Source organism: Erpetoichthys calabaricus, chromosome 7 (assembly GCF_900747795.2).
Source record: "Erpetoichthys calabaricus chromosome 7, fErpCal1.3, whole genome shotgun sequence".
Taxonomy (NCBI): domain Eukaryota; kingdom Metazoa; phylum Chordata; class Cladistia; order Polypteriformes; family Polypteridae; genus Erpetoichthys; species Erpetoichthys calabaricus.
Window position 1 is genome coordinate 193,450,760 of NC_041400.2, and position 12,985 is coordinate 193,463,744.

General features: G+C 41.4%; 1 protein-coding gene across 1 annotated transcript in view; it reads right to left on the reverse strand.

Annotated features, from left to right (window-relative positions):
• tbc1d2 (TBC1 domain family, member 2) overlaps positions 1–7,788 on the reverse strand; it is a 175,744-nt gene extending 167,956 nt beyond the window's left edge. Inside the window, exon 1 of the mRNA XM_051929904.1 lies at positions 7,430–7,788. The gene's annotated coding sequence lies outside the window, so the exon portion shown is untranslated. The remainder of the gene's footprint in view (positions 1–7,429) is intronic.
• Between the last annotated feature and the right edge of the window lie 5,197 nt (positions 7,789–12,985).

Below are 12,985 nucleotides of genomic sequence, written 5' to 3' on the forward strand. Positions count from 1 at the left end.
TCGGAATAGTTCGGATGTTACTGTGTGGTCACGTAGGCACAATACATACAAAAAAAAGGCTGTGTGCTCCGTGGTTGGTTACTCTCTCAGGTGGGCGTTAGCATATCATAATCTCTTGGACCAATAGCGTGAGTTTTCTACATTTGACTTATACGACCGACATTATAAAATACCAGAAATTATACGATAAAATCAAGCCCCAACTTATACTTGGGAGAACTTAAAAGCGAGTATATACGGTATTTGTTAACATGGATACTTACTTTTTCATTTTTACAAGTAACTAGCTGTACTACCCATTTAAGACGGGTTGAAATCAAAGTAGACCTCAGCGTTAACATTTGCAGTGCACCATCTATTGGAATATATTTTGAAATGCATGTAGTAAAAAAGTGCTATGCATTTGTCGTTCCAAAAGATGGTACATCACAAACACTTGCAGTAATAAAATGCGTTGCTGCAAATGTTTGTGATGCACCATCTGTTGGAAAGACAAAAACAATGCATGTCTCTGTTATATCCCGTTTGGTATGGGATACTTAAAAGCAGTTTTAGTGGTTGTAATGCACAATCTGCTGGAATGACAAATGTAATGCAGTTTACTACAACAAATGGTCAGTCGGTCAGTCAGTCTCCAACCCGCTATCTCCTAACACAGGGTCACGGGGGTCTGCTGGAGCCAATGCCAGCCAGCACAGGGCACAAGGCAGGAACAAATCCCGGGCTGGGTGCCGGCCCACCGCAGACAACAAATGGTTGTGATGTGCTATCTTTTGTAACGCGAGAGACATAGCAACTGGATGGACACACAGAAAATTGTCCTTTTATTAAGGTGGATAGTTATTTTGTTTCTATCTGCCCACCAATCCTAATTCTGCACTGGCACTCAAACTCAGTCCTGGGTACTACATGCCGTTGCTGGTTTTTGTTCCAACCAGTTTCACAATCAGTGAGCCATTTTATCTATAACTCATCTCATTTAAATAGCTGGTCTTTTGTTTCCTCTTCTCTTATTCTGCATTCAAAAAAAGCACAGCAATGTGATTTTATACTAATACAGTATTGCCCCCGGAATCCGAATGCCCCAGAATTCGAACAACTTGGAATCTGAACGAAACATTTGAGCAAATTTTGCCCCGGAATCCGAACGCTGCTTTGGAATTCGAACACCCAGCACGTTGTTCGTGTGTGTTTGTGCGTATGTTTCCCCAGCGCTTGGGCCACCCATACGCTTTGTCGTTCAGTTCGTTGTCAGAAGCTGTAGTGAAAGCATCTCATGTGATTTTCGCTGCTAATTTTATGCTTTTCTGCCTGTTGTGTGTCATTTTTGTTATATAATAACAACTTAGTGTATTCGCCATGGGTCTTAAAAAGTGTAGTGAGGAAAAATAAGAGTAAGGCCGGGGTTATACTTCATGCGACGTGGCGCATGCTGCAGAGGACGCTCCTGCTACGCAAGCGTTGTTCTGTTTATACTTGCGCAAGTACTTTGCGTACATCTGGAGGAATCCACCAGGTGGCAGTGCGACATATTATCATGGGGAGAACAGGTCTGGCTTCTCTGTGTTGTGAATTGCCTGGAACACCCATTAAACTCCGATGACACCTTACCGCAATATGTTCGTGCAGAGTACGCCAGCCGCTGAGAAAGCACGCTCTCCCTCCACTGAAGTAGGCGGCACAGTCATCAGATACTGATACACTTGTTCTAAACAACGCCCGTGCTTGCCGTTGCTCTGAAACACCGCCATTTCAGCTTTTACTAATGCATCCAGTTTCTTGTCATCATTCTGTGATGGCAAGTTTCTTGGCACAGATAATGCGCATTGCAATTTCAAGTTGCTGTTCAACGCTGTTGTCTGATGAAGTGCAAATTGCAGCAATGGCGCCACCTTAATTATTTTCAACTATAACTCTGTTATTTCTTGATCGATTTTTACACGCTATATATGTGAGCTTGGCCATTCCCGTTTTCCCAGGAATTACAGCAGTTTCATTTCCGGGAATGAAAAATGTCTGGGAATCTAGTTCTGAGCGTGAAGTATAAACGAGCCCTAAGAGGAAAGCTGTTAGAGCTACAACTGAAGTTAAGAAAGATCTTATCGCTTTTTAAGGTAAATACAGATTTTTATATTTTTAAATTTATTAATTTACATTTTTATTCAAATATTATTATCTTCTTCTTATATAATACGCTACAGTGGCTGTCCATTTATCCATCCAGGATTTTAAATCACCTATAGCTCGCAAACCGTTTAACCTATTGAAATTTGGTACGCATATACTACGTGACTATCCGCTTTCAGGGTGATGATTGACCTCCAAGGTTATTCTTCTTTTTCTTTTTATTTTATTTTATTGTACAATCAACTCTCGGCAGTGGCCAGCAGGGCACTGTTCTCATCCCTACCACCTTCGCCGTCACTTCCCCAAGAACAGCGACAGGCGCTAAGCAGGCTCCTATCAATCATGGAGAATCCACTGCATCTACTAAACAGTGTCATCTCCAGACAGAAGAGCAGCTTCAGTGACAGACTGCTGTCACCGTCCTGCTCCACTGACAGACTGAGGAGATCGTTCCTCCCCCACACTATGCGACTCTTCAATTCCACCCGGGGGGGTAAACGTTAACATTATACAAAGTTATTGTCTGTCTGTATACCTGCATTTTTATCACTCTTTAATTTAATATTGTTTTTTTGTATCAGTATGCTGTTGCTGGAGAATGTGAATTTCCCCTTGGGATTAATAAAGTATCTATCTATCTTCATATCTTAAATCATTCTTGAGGGAAAATTATAGACTTAAGTGCCAGCTTAAGTGAAAAATTAATAAAAACGTACTAAGTAATTGCAACACAAACTCTGACTTAATCAATTTTAACACAAAAAGATGCCAACGAAAGAAGAGAAGCAGCGGGCCACTAGGGTGGAGAAAACGAGAGCCGCTCAGGAAACAGCAAGCGCATCGACCTCTGAGCAAACAAATGGTAAACGTACAGAGAAAGAAAACTAGGAACGCTCAAGTCAAATGTATTCACTGCAAGTTATCGTGCAGTACGCCATTACTGGTTTGTTAATATTTTACCTTAAAATCCAGTGTATTTACTGTTAAAATCATTTTAAAATTTCAAGTCTGTGGGACCCAGGAACGGATTCATCCAGTTTCTATTATTTTAAAGGGGAAAAATTGTCTTGGAACTCAAACGGGGTTCTGGAACGGATTACATTCGGATTCGGATTCCATTTAAAACTATTTTATGTTTTCCGTTGCTTTTAATGCTTAACTCTCTTTAGTTGTTTTTCTATTAATTTGCCTTTTTGTTCTGTGTAGTTTGCTCTTTAGTTCCATCCATCCATTTTCTAAACCCATTTTATCCAGCGCAGGATTGCAGGGAAGATGGAGCCTATTACAGCAACCATAAGGCAGAAGGCAGGAACGATCCCTTTGGACAGGACACCGGTCTGTTGCAGGATTAACACACACACACACACACACACACACTCAACTAGGGCCAATCCACCTAACCTGTATAACTCTGGACTGAGGCGGGACACTGGAGCATCCAGAAGAAACCTATGCAGGCATAGAGAGAACATGCAAACTCCACACAGGGAGGACCCAGGACATGAAACCCGTACTCCATGTTGGGAGGCAGCAGCGCAATTCACTGCAAAACCGTGCTGCCCTTCTCCCTTAGTTGTATCCTGATAATGACAGTTAACAATAAGAGGAACAGACACCCATGCAAAAGACACTGAATATTAAAAGGCTGCTTTAGAAAATAGATACAGAAATAATAATTCTTTACATTTATACAGCACTCTTGTCACTACTCAAAGTGCAGTTTCATAGTGAGTGGGGAGCCATTTTTAACTACCACTAATGTGTACTATCCACCTGATAGATAGATAGATAGATAGATAGATAGATAGATAGATAGATAGATAGATAGATAGATAGATAGATAGATAGATAGATAGATAGATAGATAGATAGATAGATAGATAGATAGATAGATAGAACGCCCTGAATATGGAAGAACCGGGGCAGAGAGTATTTCCGGGACAGTTTCTCTCCCAGACCAACAGAGGGCAGCCCCAGCAGGGGGTGCATGGATATTTTCAGGGCCCTATTTGTCAGCGCTTTTGCTACACCCAGAAGTGCTGCTTGAAGAAGCTCATTGGGCACCTGGAATCCCTCCAGTTGCCCTACAAAAAGGGGCCAGTTGCTAGAAGTCATCATCCAGAGTCTGGAGAGAGTGGACTAAGCCTACAGGGAGGATTGAAGGTGGCGGCGAAAAGACTGTGCTTGCGTTGTGTGTTGTGGAAGGCAACTGTGTAAATAAATCGTGTGCTGTGTGGACTAGAATTAGTGTCTTGCCTTTCTGTGGCATCACAATATATATATATATGTATTATTTGGTCTGAACACACACCAGAATGACTATAAAGCAAGAAAATTAAAAAGAAAGAAAAGTTCTGACTTGGGTGTCACAGTCACATTGAGACATTATGCCTACGTATTGCTGTTGGTATAAAGGACCCCCCTTCGTGTTTCATTGCACACTTTTGCTCAAAGATTCATTGGCTGAAAGCCCTCAGTGTCGGTATGTCAGGGAGAGGATGTGCAGCATTGTTCATAATGGCACTCAGTTTTGTTTTCATTCTCTCCTCCTCTGCTCCTTCCAGGGGGTCCAGAGTGTGGCCTATAATTGAGCATGCCCTTTTAATTAGCTTGTTGATTCAGCCACTTTTGCACCAGTGCACTCACCACACATTAGGTATTCCATGCTGAACCACTCTCCTGCAAAGACTAGTGTGCATGTAGAATCTCATACTGACCTTTAAGGATTTTGCATGCTGCACTTTGATATCCTTCTGCTGTGAAACATTCTGACCTGTCATTGTTTACACGTGTCTTAAACAACTGTTATCATACACTGATAATTTCTGTATTATCTATTATTTATTATATGATATGTGGTGGCTCTGAGGCTAAGGATCTGCGCTGGTATCCCGAAGGTTGCCGGTTCAAATCCCCGTCACTGCCAAAAGAAAGCCCTTGAGCAAGACCCTTAACCTGTAATTGCTCCAGGGGCGCTGTACAATGTCTGACCCTGCACTCTGACCCCAAGGGGTATGCGAAAACTAACAAATTCCTAATACGAGAAGTCGTATTAGGTGAAATAAAGAACAAAAAAATATATATATTTATTGACTATACTGTATTTATGTATCTAGAATCCATAATACCATATATTGCATCAATGTTCATATTGCTTATTACACGTCAATATACTGGAGTATTTGAATTTCCCCTTGGGATTAATAAAGTATTTATCTATTGTGATAAGCTGCCCGGATACAGACAGACGGACACCATTCTCAAGTCCACCACACGTTTATTATACATAATATGTCCAATTACTGTGCACAAACCCAGTGCCTCCAGCACCAATCTCCCCCAAAGTCCAGGCTCTCACTCTCTCTGCCTGCTCGTCAGGCCACCTCCTCTCTCCTGCCTCCAAAACCTTGTCCACTCCTCACCCAACTCCAGTCCTTCTTTGCAGGGAGGCGGCCCCTTTTATAAGTGCCCGGATGGGCTCCAGGTGATCCCCAACACTCCCTAGACACTCCCCTGTGTGGCGGAAGTGCTGGCTGCGTTCCCAGAAGCCCTCCGGTGTTCCCATTCTTCTTCCCCCCAGCACTTCCTGGTGTGGCGGAAGTGTTGGGGTTCCGGGTTCCTCAGGCATGGCGGAGACCACGGGCCCCTACAGGGTTGGGCTTCCAAGCCCTGCACCCGTGGCCCCTAATGGAACCAGGGTGGTCGCCCTCTCGTGTTCTGGAGGAGGCATGAACCCTCGTCCTGTCTTCCTGGGCGTCCCGGCTGGGGGTGGCACCCAGCCGTCTGCCACACTATCTATCTATTGCTGCTACTTCTTTGTTTTGTCTTTGCACAATGTCTTGTTTATGTTTTAATTTTACATTTTAATTTTAAATTTAACTCCTATTTTTAATTTCATTTTAATTTTTCATTTGCACTTCACGTTGTTACACTGTGGACCCTGAGCTTCGCAATTTCGTCAGTCTGTATACTTGTATATGGTTGGGATGACAATAAAGTTTGCTTTGACTTTGAAGAGGTGATTAGGGGGACAGAATGACTTGACCATGGAGGGCAGATTAGCTTGGATATCAGGGAGGGCACACCCTGCTCTTTATACAAAGGATGCCCACAGAGAGTCAGGGCCTCAATTTACATCTCATCCCAAGGATGCACCATCACTGCATTGGGGCCCACAGTCAGACCACAGGGTAAGCGCCCCCTGCTGGCCTTACCAACACCTCTTCTAGCCGCAATCCCAGCTTCTCCTGGATGATCTCTCCTTCAAGTACTGGGCAGGCCCAAACAAGCATAGCGTCAAGTGGACTACATCTTCTGAAGTGGACGTGGTGTGGACAGATGAAAGCAATTATTTCATTGTCAAACCGACTAAACACGCTCACTAGTAAATAATGGATTAAATAACCACAACACCTATATAAAGGAGAACACCATGATGATGGTGAAAACCTTAGAAAGCAAGTTTAAAAAGAAATAACACCAGATTATCCCCAAGTAACATTCATAAATGCTTGGTACATTCTAATACGAATTCACCAAACCCATGAAAGCAGGAACAGCATACAAAGTACGCAAGGAAGGACACTATTGAGGGCTTTGACCGAAAGACACTCGAATCAAGTTATTTCTCTAAAGTCCTCATAAAGAAGTTGCCAGGGTTTGCTAGATAGAGCTTGACTGAACAAATGCTGACCGCTTGCTCAGTTTGCGGCACATTTGTGTTACATTTTCCTGCGCAGACAGACATACAGGAAAGAACGAAGGGCGCTATTAAATATATTGAGAATATATCCCCAAGAAAGAAAAGAGACGTGCAATATTAAATTGATGGGGTAGATACCTGCACTTATACTAGACATCGTATTTTTTTACGTACGGGGCAACTGATGTCGCCTTAAATGTCGCGAACTCCTAATTCTGACACTTACTCGTTTGCCTTCTTTTCTTGTCTCTCTTATCTTTCTGCTGATGCGGCGTTTTGCGAATCGTACGAGGAAGGTCCAGCTGCAGGCATCCTGTCAGTTCAGTGCGGCTCCTAAATCACGGAGCCCGAGGTAAATTTCCAGCCGAATGTCAAACGTCCAAGTATCTTTACCTTGGCACCGTGAAGTTGCGGTGGACGCGGTCGGCTCGTATACTTGATAAGCTGATTAGTAAAGTAGCTCGTGACGGTGCTGCCCTTTACACGTAAACCAACATATACAAATAAAATGAGCGCTCTGAATCCCGAATGTAAATCAAGCGCCAATAAAAACGCTGCAATAAGGAAATAAAGCTGAAAGCTTACCGAGCTGCTGGTGACCGCTGAACCTTGAACGAAAACCGGACAGGTGCTATAGCTTTCCTTCTGCCTGTGCGTATCTCCTCACTCGATTTACGCGAATGTATTCTTGCAGTGACGCATGGCTACCAAATTTAAAGAAAATAAAAGACGCTGACTAACTTTAGAATTCTTTTGGCCGGTCGGTTTACAATCCTGGTACATACCATTACAGTCCTTTTCTTTCTTTCTTTCTTTCTTTCTTTCTTTCTTTCTTTTTCTTCTTCTCTCAACTCCCGCCCATAAGGCGTGCCCATCCTGCTACACATTCCTTTCAGCAGTTTCCTGTAACTCAGCCATCTGTCAAAACGAACACCGGCACGCGGCGCTGGCGGGTAACTACCTCGGGTTCACGTTGCATGCCATCGAACCTCCGAACTGAGACTGCGCGTGCGCCAAATTCAGCCGCCTTGGTCACGCATGAAGGACAGCTGCTGTCCAAAGCGCCGGGTGTTTCTTTTATTTAACTTAACTCTATAAATGACACGTTTGAAAAGCAAACACAATTAACTCACCCGACCTATAAAATAATGAGGCGAGTGATAAAGAATGAACAATGAAATGTGTATATTTCAGTTTGCACTGTACACGTTGTGGTTCGGATCGACGAAGAGTCCAGAAAAAGGAAAAACATCCTGTCGTACATAAAGACGTGTCGTGTACAGCTGCCACTTGCTGTCACCTTAAAAGCCTGTCATTGACAGACAGCAGCTGTTGTTGTTTGACTTTATTATATTTGTTTATTTTCTGGGAGCCCTGATTTCCCTATGGTGACAAATAAAGTATAATCCATCTATCTATACTACCAATAACAGAAAAAAGTCAAGTCAAGTTGGGGAGCATGCACTGGTACAGCGCGTTGTCGCACCCACTACACAACGAAACAACTCGTGATCCCGGTGTGCAACCCCCCAGGCAGACACGCGGTCCAGTCCCACCCTCCGGAAATGACCCTCTATCTGCCGCAACCAGGTGTTACGTGGGAGACCCCTTGGTCTGGTCCAGCCACTCGGGTACCCAACAATGAGGATCTTACGAGCTGGATCACCCTCGGGGAATCGTAACTGACGCTCCCTCACAATGCAGGTCATGTGCCTCATTCTGGACTCCATGAGCAACACCAAGTCAAACCAACGGCACCCAAGGATTTTCCTTAGAGACACAGGTCACTGGATAGCGTCCATGTGCAACCATATAGCAAGACAGGAAGCACCAGGACTCTAAACACTTGGACCTTCTTCCTTTTGCATAGATATTGGGAGTGCCACACACCCCTTTACAGCGACCTCATGACCCCCCATGTTCTCCCAATCCGTCTACTGGCTTCACATTAAGAGCCACCAGAGACATGAATGAGACATGAATAACAGAAACAGCAACAACAATATTAGATAGATATAGAGTGAAATGAACTGTATGATAGATAGATAGATAGATAGATAGATAGATAGATAGATAGATAGATAGATAGATAGATAGATAGATAGATATGAAAGGCACTACATAATAAATAGATAGACATACAGACAAATAGATAAATAGAGTGAAATGAACTATATGATTGATAGATAGATAGATAGATAGATAGATAGATAGATAGATAGATAGATAGATAGATAGATAGATAGATATGAAAGGCACTACATAATAAATAGATAGACATACAGACAAATAGATAAATATGAAAGGAACTATATGAAAGATAGATAGATAGATAGATAGATAGATAGATAGATAGATAGATAGATAGATAGATAGATAGATAGAGATGAAAGGCACTATATAATAGATAAATTGATAGATTATAATAGATAGATAGATAGAGTGAAATGAACTATATGATAGATAGATAGATAGATAGATAGATAGATAGATAGATAGATAGATAGATAGATAGATAGATAGATAGATAGATATGAAAGGCACTATATAATAAATAGATAGATATATAGATAAATAGATAAATAGAGTGAAATTAACTATATGATAGATAGATAGATAGATAGAAAGATATATAGATAGATAGATAGATAGATAGATAGATAGATAGATAGATAGATAGAAAGATAGATACATAGATAAATAGATAGATATATAGATAAATAGATAAATAGATATGAAATGAACTATATGAAAGATAGATAGATAGATAGATAGATAGATAGATAGATAGATAGATAGATAGATAGATAGATATGAAAGGCACTACATAATAAATAGATAGACATACAGACAAATAGATAAATAGAGTGAAATGAACTATATGATTGATAGATAGATAGATAGATAGATAGATAGATAGATAGATAGATAGATAGATAGATAGATAGATAGATAGATAGATATGAAAGGCACTATATAATAAATAGATAGACATACAGACAAATAGATAAATAGAGTGAAATGAACTATATGATAGATAGATAGATAGATAGATAGATAGATAGATAGATAGATAGATAGATAGATAGATAGATAGATATGAAAGGCACTACATAATAAATAGATAGACATACAGACAAATAGATAAATTGAGTGAAATGAACTATATGATAGATAGATAGATAGATAGATAGATAGATAGATAGATAGATAGATAGATAGATAGATAGATATGAAAGGCACTACATAATAAATAGATAGACATACAGACAAATAGATAAATAGAGTGAAATGAACTATATGATAGATAGATAGATAGATAGATAGATAGATAGATAGATAGATAGATAGATAGATAGATAGATAGATAGATAGATAGATAGAAAGGCACTACATAATAAATAGATAGACATACAGACAAATAGATAAATTGAGTGAAATGAACTATATGATAGATAGATAGATAGATAGATAGATAGATAGATAGATAGATAGATAGATAGATAGATAGATAGATAGATAGATAGAGTCACACATGAGCACATGGGAGGCAGCTAAAGGGTCTGAATGAGAGTAATTCCATGCCAAACCAGGGGGTGGCAGAGTGCACTAACTCTTTTTCTCAGAGCAGTTATGGGAAATCCTGTCTGGCTCTGATGACGTTACTTCTGGTCCCGGGCCCAATGACATAACTTCCGGTTTTGATTCCAGGGATGATGTCACTTTCTCTACCCTCCTTTAAAGCTGCCATCTGTGTGCCAACAAGGCAGTTCAGTTGTGCACTAGGGATTCTCCATCTGACCCGGAAGTGCTGTCAAGTCACGTGGGAGGAAGAACAGAAGCACTTCTGGGTCAAGAATTATATAAGGGACTGCTGAAGACCCAGCAAGCAAGATATAGAGAGAGACCTTTGTTGTTATTTGAATACTTGCCTGTGTTATTGTGGCTGTGGTGTTTGGGGAGCACTATGTCCTGAGTGTCTATCTGTTGGGTTTAAAGGGGCAACAGTGCCACCTAGCAATCACAATAGATAGATAGATAGATAGATAGATAGATAGATAGATAGATAGATAGATAGATAGATAGATAGATAGATAGATAGATAGATAGATTTTTATGTGTGTTCATTAGAGGTATTAGATATCAGTGCCAACTCGTGGCTTAGAGGGAAATTACTATCAAATGACCCCTGAGGTTGTTCCCAATTGTACATGTATGACACACTGATATATCTGTATTTATCTTTTAATTCTATATTGTCAGTCATTCTCTAACCCGCTATATCCTAACACAGGGTCACAGGGGTCCGCTGGAGCCAATCCCAGCGCAAGGCAGGAACAAATCCCTGGGCAGGGCGCCAGCCCACCGCAGGGCACACACACACACATACCCACACACCAAGCACATACTACGGACAATTTAAGATCGACAATGCACCTAACCTGCATGTCTTTGGACTGTGGGAGGAAACCGGAGCACCCGGAGGAAACCCACGCAGACACGGGGAGAACATGCAAACTCCATGCAGGGAGGACCCGGGAAGCGAACCCAGGTCACCTAACTGCGAGGCAGCAGCACTACCACTGTGCCACCATGCCTATTTTGTAATGGGACATTTTGTTATAATTTTTGCAAAGCACTTTAAGATGTCTTTATTATTAAACTGTACACTGACATTACCCAGGCTAGGATCCTAGCATTGTGCAAGTGCATTTCCATGATAACATTAACATTTTACCTGTAAAGCACTGCAGCATGCTGTTCTCTACAGAAAAATGCTTTATATAATAAAGGTTGTGTGTTTGTGTTGTGGCATGCAACCCTTCCAGCACTGGTTTCTGTCTTCTACTATGATGCCTCCAGGATAAGCAGCCACCTCAAGCAACTCAAGAACTGAACTTGTGAATTTCATAATGAGTAAGAGCAGAAGAACTTTTACAAACGAAAGGAGACTGTTCACTCCATCGAGGTGATTCAGTTAATTAATGGCTAAGCTGTCCTAATATCTCCTCCAGATGCATTTTAACAGCTGTCAAGGTTTCCACTTTAACCACATGAGTCAGATGTTTATTTCTGTTTGCTACGACTCCCTGTGTGAAGACGTGCATTCTGGATTTTCTCCTGAGTGCATTTCCCTTTAATTTCCAATGGTGTCATTGTGTAAATGATTCAGAATTTAAATGGATGAACTCTGTAGTGACAATAATATTGATGCCTGTGACAGATTTAGAGACCTGGACTCATTTCAGTTCAATATGGTTTATTGATCTATCTATCTATCTATCTATCTATCTATCTATCTATCTATCTATCTATCTATCTATCTATCTATCTATCTATCTATCTATCTATCTATCTATCTATCCATCTATCATATAGTGCCCTTCAGATTTACTGTATCTATTTATGATACCCTTCCCCTTCATTTCAATGATAATGTCATCTTAGAGCAGGGGTCTCCCACTCCAGTCCTGGAGGGCTACTTGTAGCTGCAGGTTTTTATTCCCTTTAATTAATCATTGACCAGTTTTCACTTCTTTTCCCTTCATTTTCATTGACTCGTTTTCTAAGATTCAGACCTCTAAATTGCTTCATTATTTTCCTTAAATGGCACCCAAAAAGAAATGAAATATGAAGTGAGCCAACACGTGACCAGCAATGTCGGGATCTCAAAGTCCTATCAATAAGAAGCCAATTCTTGTTTTTAATTAAACTTGTTTTTTAATTCCATGGCCTGTTGCTGCTCTCATTCTACCACAGCAGATATTTCCAAAGTGGTTGATTTTTACTTGTCTAAGAACACAAAATAAGTGGCGCAGTGGTAGCGCTGCTGCCTCGCAGTAAGGAGACCTGGGTTCCCTTCCCAGGTCCTCCCTGCATGGAGTTTGCATGTTCTCCCCGTGTCTGTGTGGGTTTCCTCCGGGTGCTCCGGTTTCCTCCCAGGTTAGGTGGATTGGCGATTCTATATTGTGCTTGGTGTGTGTGTGTGTGTGCGCGCCCTGCGGTGGGCTGGTGCCCTGCCCAGGGTTTGTTCCCTGCCTTGCACCCTATGCTAGCTGGGATAGGCTACAGCATTCCATCCGTGACCCCGTTCAGAATTCAAGTGGGTTAGAAATTGGCATGACATACAGTAGGGCTGTCTTTTCCCCTGGCATG